Here is a 17763-nt window from a genome sequence, read left to right on the forward strand (position 1 = left end):
TTTTTAGACTGGGGCTGGCCTCCAGGAAGGCCAGATAGAAAAAAATGAGAGAGACAGAGAGAGGGAGAGAGAGAAGGGAGTCCCTGTATCCTTCCTTGCTAGCATGTAGTGGTCCTCTTTTCTGGTGTCTGGCTGGAGATAGGGCGCTTCTTCTGTAGTTTTCACTGTTTGTGCCTGCTGCACAGTTCTGGGACTTGGCCCACCCTTGGGTCAAAGCCTAGGGATAAGTGAGAGAAAAAAAAAACTAGTAAACTCACTTCTATACTGGCCATTCTTCACGTTGTGACCTTCCTTCCTACTCTCCTTTTATTATTTTTCTTTCAGAATTCTCAGGTAGTTGCTTTTCATTATTTTCTCCAGGATTTATGCTTGTAGTCAGGGGATAGAAAGGCTATACTGGGCTTATTCCAGTATATTATTGGTTTGTATGAGAAATCTGCAATTTCTTTTTCATTCTGTATAATAAAGCCATTATATATGTGCTATTGCATTTGCTAGTAATTATTCCCATTTCAATAAACATGAACTAAGTTAGTAAACATGTCTTAAGTTAGAAACCTCTTGAAACTGCAATTCATACACAACTAATGAATGAGTAAATCCCACTGACTTCTGCAGAGGGATAGTAGGGTGGTGCTTAGAATAGTGGCTATCATGCCCAACTGCCTTGGTTTGAATCCTGGTTCTTCCACTTACTAGTTTTTTATGCTGAGAATGTAGCCTTTTCTGCACCTCAGTTGCTACTAGTACAAAATGGAAATAGTGCTATCAGTGATAATAAATCTTACGGAGCTTGTTTAGGGGATTGAATTAATGCATATAAAGCAGTTAGAATAATGCCTGGCACATTGTAAGCTTTAGCTATTATTCCCCTCATCCTAGATATCTCCTGAATGCATTTATTTTCCATCATTGTCATCCTGATTCAAGCAGAAATTTAAAGCACTTAAAAGGATATTATGCTAAGCTCTGATAACTAGAAAGTGGGCTTTAAAAAGTATTCAAGATAAAATGTAGGAGGTTTCAAGTAATTCTTACAGCACTTCAAACTTTCATTAGGTGACACTTTAGAAGAAAATTACAGAGTGTAAGGCAGAACTTAAATGTAAGCAGGAGGTCAGAGGGTCTTTTCAGGGGTTTGCAGACTTTATGGTGCTTCAGAGAATTACTGGTTCAAAGATCCTGGCTCAGCAGGCCTAGGATGGGTTTCAGAAATCTACAATTTTAACCAACATACTTCATCATTCTGATGAAGACGATCACAGAGGCAAATTCTGAAGCCAATACTGCTTCTCTGACTGTGTGATAGAAGTTGACAGTATGCTAACTTCTGTTGAAATTGAATTATTTTGTTTTATTAAAGATGAGCTGTTACAACATCACGTCATGTCTAAGGGCACAAGAAATGGCCCAGGTAACCCATGCATTAGTGTTAGCCTTTTTCAATAACTCTCTGTATTTTTGTTTAGTGAGAAATAATGTTACTAAATATAGTGACATTATTGCGATGATAATCTTTGAGAGCTCATTTTCCTTAATTTGGAGGAAACATACCTTTTGCCCCGAATTGCACACCCATCGCTCCTATTTGCATTCTCTCAGCTATTTTCACTTACCACTATCATCATCTTCACTCTGGTGTGACAGTGCTGTTTCAGATTCTCGTGTGACTTATCATCTCCTTCCATAAATTTATGTTCAAATTTGTTCTGCTTTAAAGACGGCAAGTGTAGACCAGGAACCAAGAGACCTGCCACCTTTTCATTTAATCTTAGGGTGAATTTTGTTCATCAAGTCAACTAATATGGGCTGCTGTTCTATAAAGTGATGTTGATGATTTCCAGAATTTTTTCTAGTCTAGTGTACTTTATCTTCCCTATTTTTATCTCTAGTCCTGAAAAATGGGATTTAAAAGATGGTAATTATGGCAAATAAACAGAAAGTGCCTCCAGAATGTCACTATTTTGAGGGCATTTGCCATTGGACATTAACTATAACTCAGTTCCTAGGTTTAGAAACTTATCATTAGGTTAGGATTCTTTTTTAGGTCTAGTAGCCAGATAGTGAGGTTATCAGGAATTTTGCCAAGTGAAATTCTACTATGAAGGCTATTATGTTTAGTTTTTATATTTTTAGATATCTTTAGTCCACACTGAAGCTCTTTGCCATACCTTCAAAGTCTTCTGGCACTGTAAATATAGCTGCTAAGATGGACCACCTAAGCATAGCACATAAAAACACGTTGGAAGTAGAAACCATCTCTATATCCTGTAAACCTTAGCAAACAGCATGTTCCTTATAGTACTCAGCAAGTACTGATAAGAAGGTCAAATCCTTGTATCCTGTGAACCGTGCTAGATAGCATGTCCCCTGTGGTACCCAGCAAGCACTCGGAAGATTGAGTCTTCTTAGTTTTGCTAAGGAACTCATTTTGAAAGCAAGAAACATAAGTATTATCATCCCTATCTTAAAAAGCAAAGACTCAGAACAGAAGTACTGAAATTTCAATGTTTTAGATAAGGCAGACAGAAAACATATTAAACCTTCCTCCCTTTTTGTTGCTTCTTAAATGGTGCATACAAGTTTAAAGCTGCTAACATCACAAAAGCAGTTAAGCAAATAGCTTGTAGGAAATCAGGGAAATTGTAATAATTTGAGGAAAACATCTGTTCTAGTTCACAAACCTCACAAAACATTTGTTATGAGATTTTCCTTCCATTTCACTTACTGTATTTTTAATATCAATTGTTTTTCTCTCAAAAAAAATCTTTGCATTGAGACTTTAATATCAGAATTCAGCTAACAATTCATTGGTACTATGCTTAGATGGCCTGTCTTTGGGCTATTAAGTTCAGGTTTATAACAGCGAATTTAAGTTCTTTTTTGTGGATTTTTATTCTTTGATTTTGGTTATTCATTTTTACTTGTAGTAGAAGATAAAGGTTCTAAATTTGAGGAAGGGTGAATTCATTTTCAAGAAAATGGTCTGTAAGTACCTAATATTCAGGTAACATTTTACTGATCGATTAAACTGGATGAAGTTAACTTGGTTTGCCAAATGAAGGGCAATCTGAACAATTAGGCATGACCTAATATTTTAATGAAATAATGTTGCCCAAGTTTTTTATATATACAATGTATTGAAACTATGATAGCACAATCTGCAATTAATTTGAACAATAATTGCTTTGTATTTATATAGCACTTAGCTCTCTTCAAAGCTATTTTATAAAAATTTGAGACTCTCACTTGAGGTTGAGTATTACTATGGACATTTTACAAATGAAGAGCAACCTATTATGTTTAAATTGATAGCCCAGGTCCTCTCTTTTCCTGTAAAGCGTGTAAGGAGCTTCAAAATCACCACTCCACTGTACCGATGAGTAAAAACAAAATCAACAAATCTACTTAGATTTCTCAGAAAACTTTATAGTTCAGCATATAATCTATTTTGCTAAATATTCCATATTAACTTGAAATTGTATTTGGTGGTATATAACTAACAATGAAATCATGTTAGATAATGTTCTTCAAATCTTTTCTATTATTATGTGGTTACTTTCTGCTTTTCTATTAGTTACTTAGAGAAGTGTGTTAAAATCTTCAACTCAGTGGGCCTATTTTTTCTTCTTATTCCCTCAATTTTTGCTTTATATATTTTGAAATTATGCTATTAGGTGCATACAGATTTAACATTGTTACATTTGTTGTATTGATCTATTTATCATTTCAATGACTCATCTTTTCCAAAATTTTTGCCTTAAAGACCATTTTGTACAATGTTAACATAGCCATAGCATCTTCTTTTGTTTAGTATTTGCATTGTATATCTTTTTCTAACTGTTTACTTTCATAACACACTCAAAGTATTTTGTTTTGTTTTGTTTTCTATTTTCTCACTCAGCAACAGTCAACACAGAAGTCTTCTGTGGCTAAATGTGTAATAGTTTCTCCCTACACACTAAGCCAGCAATCAGTTCTGCAGCAGACAGCAGCTGGGATTCCTCCAATTCAGTTTCAACAATCTACCTGTAAACTGCATCAGATACCACAGGTTGAGGGCTCAGTCCGACAAGACTGCCCCTACTCCCCACCTCCCCTCCCCATCCTTGAGTTATCAGAACATCTGAGTGACTGGTTTCAAGGTGAGTCTTCCATGATCCCCTCTCTGAGTTTGACTAATTTGCTAGAGCAGCTTAAGGAACTCAGGGAAACATGTTCACTTGTTTATTATAAAGGATACCCCAAAGGATACAAATGAAGAGGTGTATAGGGTGAAGTGTGAGGGAAGGGGTGTGAAGCTTCTATGCTCTCTCTGGGTGTGTCGCCCTCTGGAAGCCTCTATGTGCTTAACTGCCCAAAAGCTCTCTGAACCCAGTCCTTTTGGATTTTGTGGAAACTTCATTATGGAGGCCTGGTTGATTAAACCATTAACTTAACCATCAGCCCTTTTTCCCTCCCCAGAGGTTGGGGAATGGAACCGAAAGTTCCTACCCTCTAATCATGCCTTGGTCTTTCTGATGACCAGCCCCTATCCTGAAGCTACCTAGGAGTTGCCAGCCATCAGCCAGCTCATTAGCATACAAAAAGGCATTACTTTGGAGATTCTAAAGCAGGAGTGTCTAATCTTTTGGCTTCCCTGGGCCACATTGAAATAATTGTCTTGGGACATGCATAAAATACACTGATACTACCTAACTTTTTTTAGCTGATTAGCTAAAAAAAAAAAAATCACACAAAAAAATCTCATAATTGTTAAGAATTTGTGTTGGGCTGCATTCATAGCTGACCTGGTTCACATGCATCCCATGGGGTGTGGATTGGACAAGCTTGTTCTAAAGGTTTTAGGGATGTATGCCAAGAAAGGAGACAAGGACCAAATATGTATTTTACAATATCATACCATCCATCTTTATATTTAAAGTGTCTTTCTTACTGACAGTTATATAGCTAAAACCCTTTCTTTCTCATTCAAACTGATAATTTTTCTTAATTTGGATACTTAATCTAATTTGTAGCTATTTAAATTTATTTACCAATATAATTTAGTTTAAATGTGCCATTTTGATATTCAGTTTTTAATTTTTCCCATCTACTGTTTGGTCCTTTATTCTTCCTTTTCTAAAGTCTTTGTATTATTTTTTAGTATTCCATTTTGCCTTCTACGTTAACCTTAGTTATGGGTTCTCAAATATTCTTTTAGGGATTAAGCTAGAGATTACACTTAAATTCTTATAGTCTATTATAAAATAGTACTTTTTATGACGTCTCAAGAAAAATGCAAGAATCTTACAAGTTAATCTAACAAAAATTTAACTTTATCTACATCCATCTCAGTCTTTTACTATTGTTATATTTTGTTCATAAATGATAAAAACACAAAAAATTATTATTGGTTTACTAGGTCAATATTTATATTTCTTCACATGTTAACCCTTTTGTATGATTTTTAATACATTCTGCAGCTTTGTGCTCCTTTCTGATATCATTTACCTCTCCATGGAAAAATGTGTAAAACATTTCTTGTGGTGCCAATCTTCTGATGAACAAATTCACTCAGCTTACTTCTGTCAAATAATGGCTATTTCTCCTTCAGTTTTGAGTTCCAAATTGATATATATATTTTTTAGTACTTTTTAAATGCTTTCAGTTTTATTTTGCTTTCAATATTTCTTTTGAAAAGTCATTTGTGAGTCTTATTTTTTTTTCTTTTTAAGGTAATACTTCTTCTTGGCTTTTTTAAGAATTTCTTCATCATTGCTTTTAAAAACCTTAAATATAACAAGTTTACATTTTTATTTTCTTTTTATTTATTCTGCTGGGCATTAGCTGAGCTTCTGGGATAGATAAGTTGTTAACTTTCATCAGTTGGGGAAAAATTAGTCATTATATCTTGAAATATTGCTTCTGTCTCATTTTCTTCTCTCCCCCGGGACTTAGATGACAAGAATATTATTTTTATTCTGCCCCATATATTTCCTACACTTTTCTTTTTATTCTTGCAATCTGTGCTTCAGTTTTGATATGTTTTTATTGATCTGTCATCAAGTCACCATTCCTCTCCTTTGTCATGTTCAGGCTACTATTAATTCATTCAACAATTTTTAAATATTAGTTAATTTTTGACTTTTAGAATGTTCATTTGATTTTTTTAATTAGATTTCTATTATTTGACAAAATCTTATATTTCAGACATTTTTCTATTTTATTTTACATATAATATTTATTTTACTTTTTTTTTGCTATCTACAATTCCTGGTTTGTCTGTGGGTCTGTTTTTATTGCTTGTTTTGTTCTTGACTATTGGTTACATTTTTCTACCTCTTTGCCTGTTTTTTAATTTTTTATTGTATGCCAGGAATTTTTTAATAAAAAGATCGGTAGATGCTAAAGGTGATTTTATTGTCACCCAGGGATATTATGTTCTTTGTTCTGCTAGGCAAGTAGGGTGAAAGGCTGACTATGTTGATCTGATTAGAGATTGATCTGGATTAAGTCTTGGCTGAATTTTGATCAAACTTTCTCCTCCTCCTCCATTTTTTTCTTAGTGCAGGACCCCTTCTCTATTATACTTTATCTTCTGTTTTAGCTTTCTATTATTGCATAGCAAGTTACTACAACTTAGCAACTTAAACACACATTATCTTATAGTCTTTGAGTCAGGAATTTGTATACGGCTTAGCTAGATCCTCTGCAAGGTGACAATCAAGGTTTTGGATAAATCTGGGTTCTCATTTTAAGGCTTACCTGGGAAGGGATCCACTCTCAAGGTCATGAGGTTTTGGCAGAATTCAGTACCTTGTAGGGTTCTGCATTCTGGATTGTGGGCCCTAATTTCTTGCTGGTTGTCAGCCTGAAGTTGCATTTAGTTCCCAGGTAGTTTTTGGCCAGTTGTCAGCCTCAGTTCCCTGTCACATAAGTTTCCCCAACATGCATGTTTGCTTCCTCAAAGTCAGCAAGGGACACGTTTGCTTCCTCAAAGTCAGCAAGGGAGAGAGTCTCCTAAGATGAGAAGTGTTAAAATCTTATATAACAATTGTGGATGTGACACCTTCCAGAATTTGCCATATTCTTTTGTTTAGAAGCCAGTCACAGGTCCTACCCACACTTAAGGGGAGGGGATTGCACAAGGGTACGAATTCTCAAAGGTGAAGATCAAGAGGGCTACATGGAATCTGTCTGCTACACTGCCTAAGCAGTACAAGACTAAAGATAGGTCATTTTATCTTTCTGGCCCAGCATCTCAGCATTCCCACTAGCCAAAAACTCAGCAACTGTTCTGTAGATAAAAACAGCCATATGTACTTCAAATTCTAATATGTCATGCCAGCTTGCATATCCATCAAGAACTCTATTGTTTTCTTTTTTCCTTAGAGCCCCTCTGTCTAAATCAGCTCAATCTCCAGCTCTCTAAGATTGGGCTCTTCTGTTTCTGGAATTTTATTGCATCTTCTTTTTGTGTCCACAACTCTGATATCTTTAAAAGTGTAGTTACTACAGCTTTAAAAGTGTAACTCTTATAACTTACCTAGTTTGACACTACCTACTAGCTTCCCCCCTCACATAATATCTCATCCAGAAACAGTAGTCTCTCTATGTCAGTTTTAAACTACTTCAGGAGTTGGTATTATACCCTATTTTATGCAGTCACAATGGGTAAAACAGCCCTAGATATATATGAATTCAAACAATACTTATTTAACTCACTAGAAAACAGAACATTATATTTCTGTGCTTTTAAAGAACCTGTGATGAAATTTTATAGGGCAGAGAGAGGTAAAATAGTAATCACTAATTTACTCCAACATTTAAAGCTAAGTTTCATTGTGTCTAACCTCTTGGTGTTGTGTGAGTAGATAGGAGAAATAATGACCATGAAATGTGGTAGTAGACTTTTTTCCATTTGCCTATCTAAATAATTCTAATGTTTTTAAGCAATGTGTTACTGTGTATGAATTTATGTTTTTGGGATTTTATATTACATAAAGCAAGATACTTTCATAAATAAGACATGTATAAGTGAATACTATTTGGTATAGCTTACATTTTAAAGGAAAGACACATTGTTAATTTTCTTTTAAAATGGCTGTAAGAACCAGAGCACACATAAAAATAGACATAAATAACAATAGTTTCAGATGGGAATATGTGAAAACTAAATATGAAATAATATATGTCATAAAATAAACTCTAAGTTGTTTATCACTTCTGGATAATAATTTCCATTCACATAGTTATTCATCATTGCATTTTAAATTACAGACCATGTACTTGTACAGTTTCATTATGTTAATTTTTTACATATTTAAAACTATAAATTGAAAAATAAAATAAAAAATTTCCAATATTCATTTTTCTTTAAGATAAAGATAATTGATTTGAGTTTTGTCTTTAAAAAAGTATTTTTGTGATTACCAACATGAACATTTTATCTCATCTATTATTCTAATACAAACATAAAAATATTTTTGAAATTATGCTGATGTTATTAATATATTGTATTCAAGAATATAATTTAAATTATATGGTATAGAACTCAATTATGTTATTATAAAATTATACATAAATAAGTCATAATATTCTGCATTAAGATAATCCCATATGTCTTCTTTAAAAATATAAGTAGCCACAAAGACAAATATATTTGTCATATTATAAATATAGGTTGGTTTCTGGTTTAATGTTCCCTTGAAATAGAAACTTGAATTCAATTGCTCCACACACTTAAGAAATTCGTCATTCTGACAGGTCTTGCCAAAAAACTTGTCATCCAGGTTAGGTATTGATTTCTGTTTTTTCTTTATTTACTTCTCATTCTCATGATTGAGACAATGCTTTCTGGCAATAAGTTAGGGGGCAATAGGAAAATAGAAGTTGGTTTGGCTTTCTAAATATTTAACATCTTAAGAGAAGAATATTATAGAGATCTGGCAATTTGAAACAGGTTAGTGACTGTGATCAAGGCTTGTTTTATAGAATTTAAATTTTATTTGCAGGCTTTATCTTCTACGTAAACATTTACAATAATCATACTAAACATTTAACATTCTCCATAGAGTTTGGAATTATAACCAAAGGCAAGGGGAAGGTAAACATACTTTCCTCTGCACTCCATTAAAACTTCTCTTATTAAGGCAACCAATGACCTTTGCATTACCAAATCCAGTGGCTAATTCATAGTCCTCATTGCTCTGGAGTTCTTAACAGCATTTGTATCCTTCATTCTTCAAACACCCACTTTGGGTTGATTCTGGGGCATCCTATTCTGATTTTTCTTCTAACATAGTCTCCAGACTTATTCAGTGATAGGATTTTTTTCTTTTTGCTCTGTATCATTTGATTTCTACATTTCATTTCTAAGTATTGGAAGGCTCCAGGACTGAGCAATCTGATCCCTTTAATTCTCCACCTATGCTCACTTAGTCTCATCCAATCCCATGACTTTAAATACCATCAGTTCACAAATACCGAAAAATATTTACCTTAGGTTCTAATCTTTCTCCTTTACTCTAGACTAATACATTGAACTGCTTTCTTAACATCTACACTTGAGTGTATAATAAATAACCATTTGTCTTAGTGTGTTTGTGCTGCTGTAACAGAATATCCAAGACTAAGTAGTTCATAAAAAGCAGAAATTTGTTTAACAGTTTTGGAAGCTGGGAAGTCCAAGATCAAGGTGCTGCATGTCCATCGTCTGTTGAGGACCTGAGTTTCTGCTTCTATGGTGGTACATTGAACGCTCTGTCCTCTAGAGGGGAGAAATGTTGTGTCCTCATATAACAGAAGGTTGACAGGCAAAAAGGGCTGATATTTCAATGTTTGACCCCACCAAATCTCATGCTGAAAGGTGATCCCCAATGTCAGAGGTGGGGCTTAATTAGAGGGTGTTTGGGTCACAGGGTGGATCCCTCATGAATGGCTTGGTGCTCTCCCACAGTAATGAGTGAGTTCTCACTCTACTGATTCACATGAGATTTGGTTGTTTAAGAGCCTGGCACCACCTCCTCTCTCTTGCTCCCTCTCTCATTATGTGACATGTCTGCTCCTTGTTCACCTTCCTTTATGACTGCAAGCTACTTGAAGCCCTCACCAGAAGCAGATACTGGCACCATGCTTCTTTTACAGTCTACAGAATTGCGAGCCAAATGAACCTCTTTTCTTTGTAAATTATCCAGCCTTAGATAATCCTCTATAGAAATGCAAATGGACTAATACAGAGACCAAACTTTCCTCATCAAGTCTTTTTAATCTATTCATGAGGGTGGAACCCTCAGGACTTAAACATCTCCTAAAAAAAACCCACCTTATAACATGATTGTATTGGGTATTAAGTTTCCAACACATGAATTTTGGGGAACACATTCAGAACACAGAAGCATCTCACATTTAACATGTCCCAAAATTAATTTATGTACTATCCAATAAACCTTTGCTTTCCCCAGAATCCTCATCTCTGTCAATTATAAGACTTTTTCCTCTACAAAATTGGAGTCATTTTCAAAATCTTTCTGTTACCTTCAACATTCAGACAACCGTTTGGCTCTATTTTCACAATATACTCTGCATAAAACCATGTCTTGCCTTCTATATTGCCATAAAAAAATTCTAGACTACCATCATCTCTTGTCTAAGGATTGCAATAACTTCTTAACTTGTCTCCCTATTTTGTTCTCCCTAAAGCCTAATTTGCAAACAGACACTGTGATTCTTAAGAAAATGAAATGCTGATGATGTCAATCTTTGTTTCAGTCCTCCAAAATAGAATGGAAAATTTTTCTGTGGGGCACATCGTTACATAGTTTGTTCCCTGCTGACCTCCCTAACCTGTCGTCTTCTGCATCCTTGGATATTCCTTGAAAGTGCAAAGATGCTCCTCTACCAGGGCTTTGGAACTGTTGTCACTGGTGCCTGGAATGCTCTTTCTCAGATATTTACATGCTGTGCCCCCACCCCACTCACATCTTTGAGGCTAGGCCTGACCATCATCCATTTGCATTTCTATTTCATGATGGTAACTAGTTTTTTTACTTTTCTCATCATCTTGATTTCATTTTTCCCATCACTTCACACTTTTTCTTAGAGCCTTTTCCCTGGCTATCACTGACCCAATTGATATCTGCAGCCCCTGCAAATGCCTTTTAAAGTGAATGTTATCCATAAAGGGGTAGTATTAACCCTAAAACCAAACAGTGTCCTACATTTTTTAATAGCTCTTATTTCTACGAAATACTATTTGATGTAATGCTATGTTTATTAATTTTTATGTGTCTTCCACACAAGAATAAAAGCTTCATGAAGTCAGGCTTAATCTGTCTTCACTTCTGTATCCCCAGGTCCTAGAATAATGTCTGCACATAGTAGACACTCAGTTGTAAAGAGATATTAGAGCCATGTCCTGAATTATCTCTTGTGATGACTAGACATTGAGCATCTGGTGATCTGGCCACAGAGTAATAAAATCCTTTAAAAAAAATCGGGGATAAAATTTCATCAGGAAAAGACACTCCAAAGGAAAAAAAAATAAACAATCATCTGTTCATTCACTCGTGCAATGCATCTCTTTTGTACACCTATTATCTGCAAAACCCTCTTATGGATGTTGCCTAGAGAAGGGAAGATAAATAAGGAATTTGTTGTGAATAGAAATGTCCATGTATGTAATTTTACACAGGGGAAACTCTTTAAAAAGACAAATAGCCTTAAAACTTCCATTTTGTTCTTATTAAGGCTTTAAACCAAGAATATTTTCTTTTCTAGCTAAGCATGCTATTTTCACAAATTCTAGGGGTAATATCGCTGCCCATCTACCTGTAATTATGGTGAAGGCTCTATTGCATATAGTTTTGCTTAAATGGAGAGCAGAGAAAAAGTGTAAGTTGCTAGAAGAAAATGTGGGGTCAAGGATTTTTTTAAAAACAGAGTTGTTACAGCATTTTTAATGCTGGTGGAAATAATAGAGAAAGAATCCAACTTTTATGCACTTCCAGCTTTCATTTTACCACTTTGAGTTGTGCACTGGACTAATAATATGTCCTTCTCCCAACAAAAATCCCATCCTTTGTGTTTGACGACATTAAGCCAAAAAGGTCTTTAGGGATTATCTTGTTTAGCACCGTGTATTTTACAGGTAAGAGAGCCAAGGTGCAGAGAGGGCAAATACCATCATCTTTTTCCTAGACTACTGCTGTCACTTCCTTACAGGGCTTCCATACTCTCTGCCCTTCTGAGTCATTCTCCCCTCTTTGAAGCCAGTGAAACATTCAAAATGAAGATCTGACATTGTATCACTCCTACCTCTAATGCTTTTTTACCTAGGCACCAAGGTCTTTGGATTTCAAGTTTCAATGACCAATTGATATGGTTTGGATTTGTGTCCCCATCCCAATCTCATGTCAAATTATAATCCCCAGTGTTGGAGGAGGGGCCTGGTGGGAGGTGATTGGATCATGGGGGGCAGGTTTCCCCCTTGCTGTTTTTGTAGTAGTGAGTGAGTTCTCACAGATCTGGTTGTTTAAAAGCATGTAGCGTCTCCTTCTTCTTTCTCTTGCTCCTGCTCTGGCCATGTAAGGCATGCCTGTGTCTCCTTCACCTTCTGTCATGATTGTAAGTTTCCTGAGGCCTCTAGCTATGCTTCCTGTACAGCCCGTAGAACCAATTAAACCCCTTTTCTTTATAAATTACCCAGTGTCAGGTATTTCTTTATAGTAGTATGAGGACGGACTAATAGACCGATTATTCCATTATGTTTGATAGGTGATTTTGCTGTTTATAAAATAAATTTATAGTTTAAGTTAATAAATGGTAACTTAGTTGAAAAGAAAGTATGATCTAATATAGGGGTTCTTACTGGTTCTGGAAACTTATACTTTAGAATCACCCAGGAAGCTTTTAAGAATTCTAATGCTTGATCCCAAAAGTCCCCACCTGATCTGGCCCCTGTGTACCTCTTTACTCTTCTTTTACCCTCACTCTGCTCTCTGTACTCAGCCACTGTGTTCTCTTTCTGTTTCTGGAGCACACAATTCACCTTTCTGCCTCAGGACCTTTGCATTTGCTGACTACCTCTGCTGAGAATTTTCTTCCCTTCTCTCTTACTTAAGCCTGACCCTTCAGAGAGCTATTGTCTGATGTTTTTAAGTTACCTTTCCTTCACCCCACAGATTACATCAAGATCCTTTGATATATGCTTTCTTGGGACTGTCTTACTGCCTTTTTTTGCAGTTACCTCAGGTAATTATGTGCTCGTTACTTTGGGTGACTAATGCTCCTCTGCCCCACCAGATGGGGAGCTACACTAACACAGGTGAGATCCTGGTTTTGTTGTGCGTGTAACCTCAGTGCATAACAGAATTACTTTTTGGGCACTTCACAAATATTTGTTAGGTGAAACCTTGAAAGAGGGTCATTTAGCTTGTCCATCAATATTTCTCACGATGGGAGAATACTGTTTTATAAGGTAAATTCCACTGGAGATACCTCTAATTTTTTTTAAGTTCTTAATCATGTTGAGCTAAAATCTGCCCATAAGATCCACTCATCACTCCTATACTTCTAGAAAAATAAAGTACAAGTCTCTATTTTTTATGACAGCTTTTCTGGAAGCAAATCTTTTAAAAATCATTTATTTATATTTCTGTGATAGATTTTTGTTTTTCTTGAGACAGGGTCTCACTCTCTTTCCCAGGCTGGAGTATAGTGGTACGATCATGGCTCACTGTAGCCTCGACCTCCTGGGCTTGAGTGATCTTCACACCTCAGCCTCCTGAGTAGCTGGGACTACCAGTAGCTGGGACTGCCACTACACTAGGCTAATTTTTGTATTTTTGGTAGAGACAGGGTTTTACCATGCAGCCAAGGCTCTTCTTGAACTCCTGGGCTCAAGCAATTCTCCCGCCTCAGCCTCCCAGAGTGCTGAGATTATAGATGTGACCCACTGCACCCAGCCAAGATCTAATCTTGATGTTGAAAATCTTTTTGAAAACTTGGAAAAATAAATCATGCTGGATGAATCCATAAGAGGTCTTTGTTTTAACTGGAGGTATAAAGTTTTTTAAATTAAAAATGGAAAAGTATACTTGAAGTTAGAAACTCAAGCTATATAGTCTAGAGTATTAATTCATGAAAGATTTGATAGATGTGTGGAAAAAACTTTCAAGTTCACATACGTTTGGGAAACATGGGACTATATAAAATTTAAAGTACAATGTTTTTAACTGAATGATATATTAGAATTTTATAATATTTAGTATAAAAATATTAAAGCTTCTCAAACGTGTCATAAAGCCCTTTTAATGAGAAATGTCTCTTAGCACTATAGGCCCTAATGATTCCATAGAACCTCGTGGAGAAATTGCTCTTGTTGGATGTTACATTCAACTTTATTTTCTGAGAGATTATTGTACCTAATAATTGGTGTTACATGGTGAGTTTGAAGCATTTACTCATTCTCTGTATTCGTCTTCTAACCCTTCCCTTTTAACGTTGTGTTACTGTGTTTTAATCATCCTAGTGGTAGTATGCCTATAAAAAGGTAATAAAACTAACTTTTTCCAAGCATCTTTAGATGGTATAGGTTAATTGTACAAATACAGGTTAAATGCAAAGTTGAAGAAACTGGACAATGACTGGTATGTCCCTAAACTATTCCCCTTGGAATGGTTCAAGTCTATTCAAATGACATTTCTTTTGTGCAGCAAATTTTTTTAAGTCTAAAATAAAACTGTCGGGTGAGTGAATAATGAATTGCCATGGAGAAGTTTGAGTGGTTTCTGCAGGGTAGATTAGACATAAAGAAAAGAATGCATTTATCTGATGATTATTTCCCAGTGTAGCCTTTATTTTTCTTCTCCTCAAGTTTTCTACAAGACTCATGAGGGGATGGATGATTTATTATTAGAAATGTCTAATGATGTTGGGAGATACTTAAAATGAACTTCAGCATGAACCATATATCGAATTGGTACTTTACTTGGTTAAAAGTCCTTTATACTCAGGGCTTAGACCAAAGATTTCAGTTTGTGCTTCCTTTGAGAGCAATGATCTATTCAATATGTCTAACGAAAACATTATAACTGTTTGTTATGATGTTAAAATAATTCTGTGGTCTCCTATTTTTCTAGTTATCATTCTAATACAATGTTTTTTCTCTCTTAGTTAATGTTGTTTCAACATTTCAGAAAAATAGTTACAAAATCCATATTGAAGAGACATTGCACATTAGTATGTATCGCTAGATATTTATATTGAGCATCTTCCTAGTGTTGTTATCTCTTCTAATTTCTTTTGTTTCTGTTTTTCATTAATTCATCTGGTGGCTTTTCTTACTTGAGTCACATCTGCAGTTAGGGTTCATGCATATGATAAACCCCCGGGTCTAGGGCATTATTAAATCTCATTAAGTAGAAGGATTTTTTTTTAATAGTGTCTGTCACTTGACCCTTTTGGACAAAGAATAAAATGGGTCAACTTCTTTCTAATCTTTACTCCGAGATACAAAAACACTCCTGAACACATGGTAGTTTTGATTACATTGATAACTGACATTTGTCCAAAATTTTAAGGCTCCAGGGGACTCTGGACAGCATCCTGAGGTTGGCAGAATGAGCCTGGACATGGGGGTCAGTCAAGCCAGGTTTCAATCTCTGCGTTTCACACTTAGCAGTTATGTGGCCTTGGAAAATTGCTTAATATTCTGCTTTCCAGTCTTCTCATCTATAACAATGGGATAAGTAGTCACAAAATTGACTGCAGGGTAAATGAGACAATATTTCACAGTGCTGGGAGAACATACCTGTTGGTTATTAAATCTTAGTTTCTTCCTTTTGTATTATAGCTGAGGAAGCAGAGGCCCAGAAGAGCTTGAGGGTTTTCCAGGCCTCCATAGATATACTGGCGGAGCTGAGGCCCAGGTCTTCAGACTCCATGTTTCGATTCCACTATTTAATTGATAAGTAATTTTTTACTTTTTCTTTTAGTAAAAATGAAATCATAGAATAAATTGATATATTGTTTGGTAGAAAACCAAAAGCCTGTGATCTAATATAGTGATTTTCACTGGTGCTTGAACCTCACTGCGTGTTACAATCTTCTAGGAAGCTTTAATAAAATCCCACTGCCCAGGCCATACCCCACTCTTGTTAAATCATAGTATCTCAGGGTGGGACTCCGGCATGAATATTGTTTTTATAACTCCCTCTGTAATTTCATTGTGATCTTATGCACAGAATTTGCTGACACTGTTGAGATACTTCAAATCATCTGTAAGATAGTTCTAAAGGTTTGTTCTTTTGTCAATAGATCAGCCGTCTTGAGGAATATTGTTTCCCTTAAGTGTTTTCTTGCGGGGAGGGTTGGGGAGAAAAGGATTTATTTCTTGCCCTGCAATGAAACCAGTTGTCAATGAAATCTGAGATCTGTAGTTGGCAGATCCAAGCCCTACAGCATAGAGCAGAATATAAAAGTGAGGTGGGGCTGGAGCTGAGGACAGCTGGCAAAATCAAGTGCAATCTGAAGCCACTGAGCTCCTTGCTTCCTGGCCTGGAGGCTTCTCACTGACAACAAAATGTCAGGACCATCTCCCTGAGAAACCTGGGAGGCTTTGGAGAGCCACAGCTCCTCACAGGCCCCCTTGATAGCACGTGTCTGTTGCACTGCTTATTTACTGGGATAGCGGTTCCAAAGCAAAAACACCTTCAGCCTCATCTTGGTGACACTTTTGCCAATCTTGACATCCGGGTCACCTTTGTGGTCTGACTTAATCATTTTCTTACTAAACTCTGGGGGTTTTAGAAGCAGGCACCTAGTCCTTATAGTGTTTGTAGCCTCAGAAACTAGCTCAGTTTCTGCCGCATAGTAATCCCTTAATAATGCTTTTAAATGAAAGAAAAAGCTTGCCACACAGAAAAACAGAATATATATACGTGTGTGTGTATGTGTGTGTGTGTCATATTATGTAACAGTTTGTATTATATGACTCCAGGGAAATCATTTGTCTGATTAAAATATTGATTGCTCCAGGAAGTACTGGGTGAACTGGGTATGTTCCTTATGGCAGACAAGATTTAGCAACAAGAAGAAAAGGGGTCATGGAATGGGAAGCAGAAGCTAAGGCGGGTAGATATCATGATAGTGAAAGCAGGAGAGCCTGACACTGAAAGGGACAATGTCTAGAAAGGGGAACAAAATTCTCTAACTGTATCAAATCCCTTCGTCTATTACAACTTCAGAAACATCATGCCCAGTATACTTCTGTATTTTCGTGTATTCCTTCCTTGCAATACCTTTCATTGAAATACCTAGCTGCATTCTCAAGCGGGGGTTGTGGTCAGTCGGATGGCTGGAGTGGAGAATGGCAAGTAAGCACATAAAATAGGTGAGAATTTTGACTGTCTTCTTCATGGTTTCTTGATCATATTTCCATACTCCTTCGGATTGAGACTATCATGGCTAACACGGTGAAACCCCGTCTCTACTAAAAGTACAAAAAATTAGCCGGACGTGGTGGGGAGCACCTGTAGTCCCAGCTACTCGGGAGGCTGAGGCAGGAGAATGGCGTGAACCCAGGAGGCAGAGCTTGCAGTGAGCCGAGATCGCACCACTGCACTCCAGCCTGGGCAACAGAGCAAGACTCCGTCTCAAAAATAAATAAATAAATAAAAGTAAATAAATAAACTCACATGTCATTTAAAAAAATGTATAATCAGTGGGTGTGACTACTCCCTTTCCGCTGTGTGCATGCTGCCTTGCCATGTTTCTGCTTCA

The sequence above is a fragment of the Nomascus leucogenys genome, chromosome 7b (genome assembly GCF_006542625.1).
Source record: "Nomascus leucogenys isolate Asia chromosome 7b, Asia_NLE_v1, whole genome shotgun sequence".
Classification (NCBI taxonomy): domain Eukaryota; kingdom Metazoa; phylum Chordata; class Mammalia; order Primates; family Hylobatidae; genus Nomascus; species Nomascus leucogenys.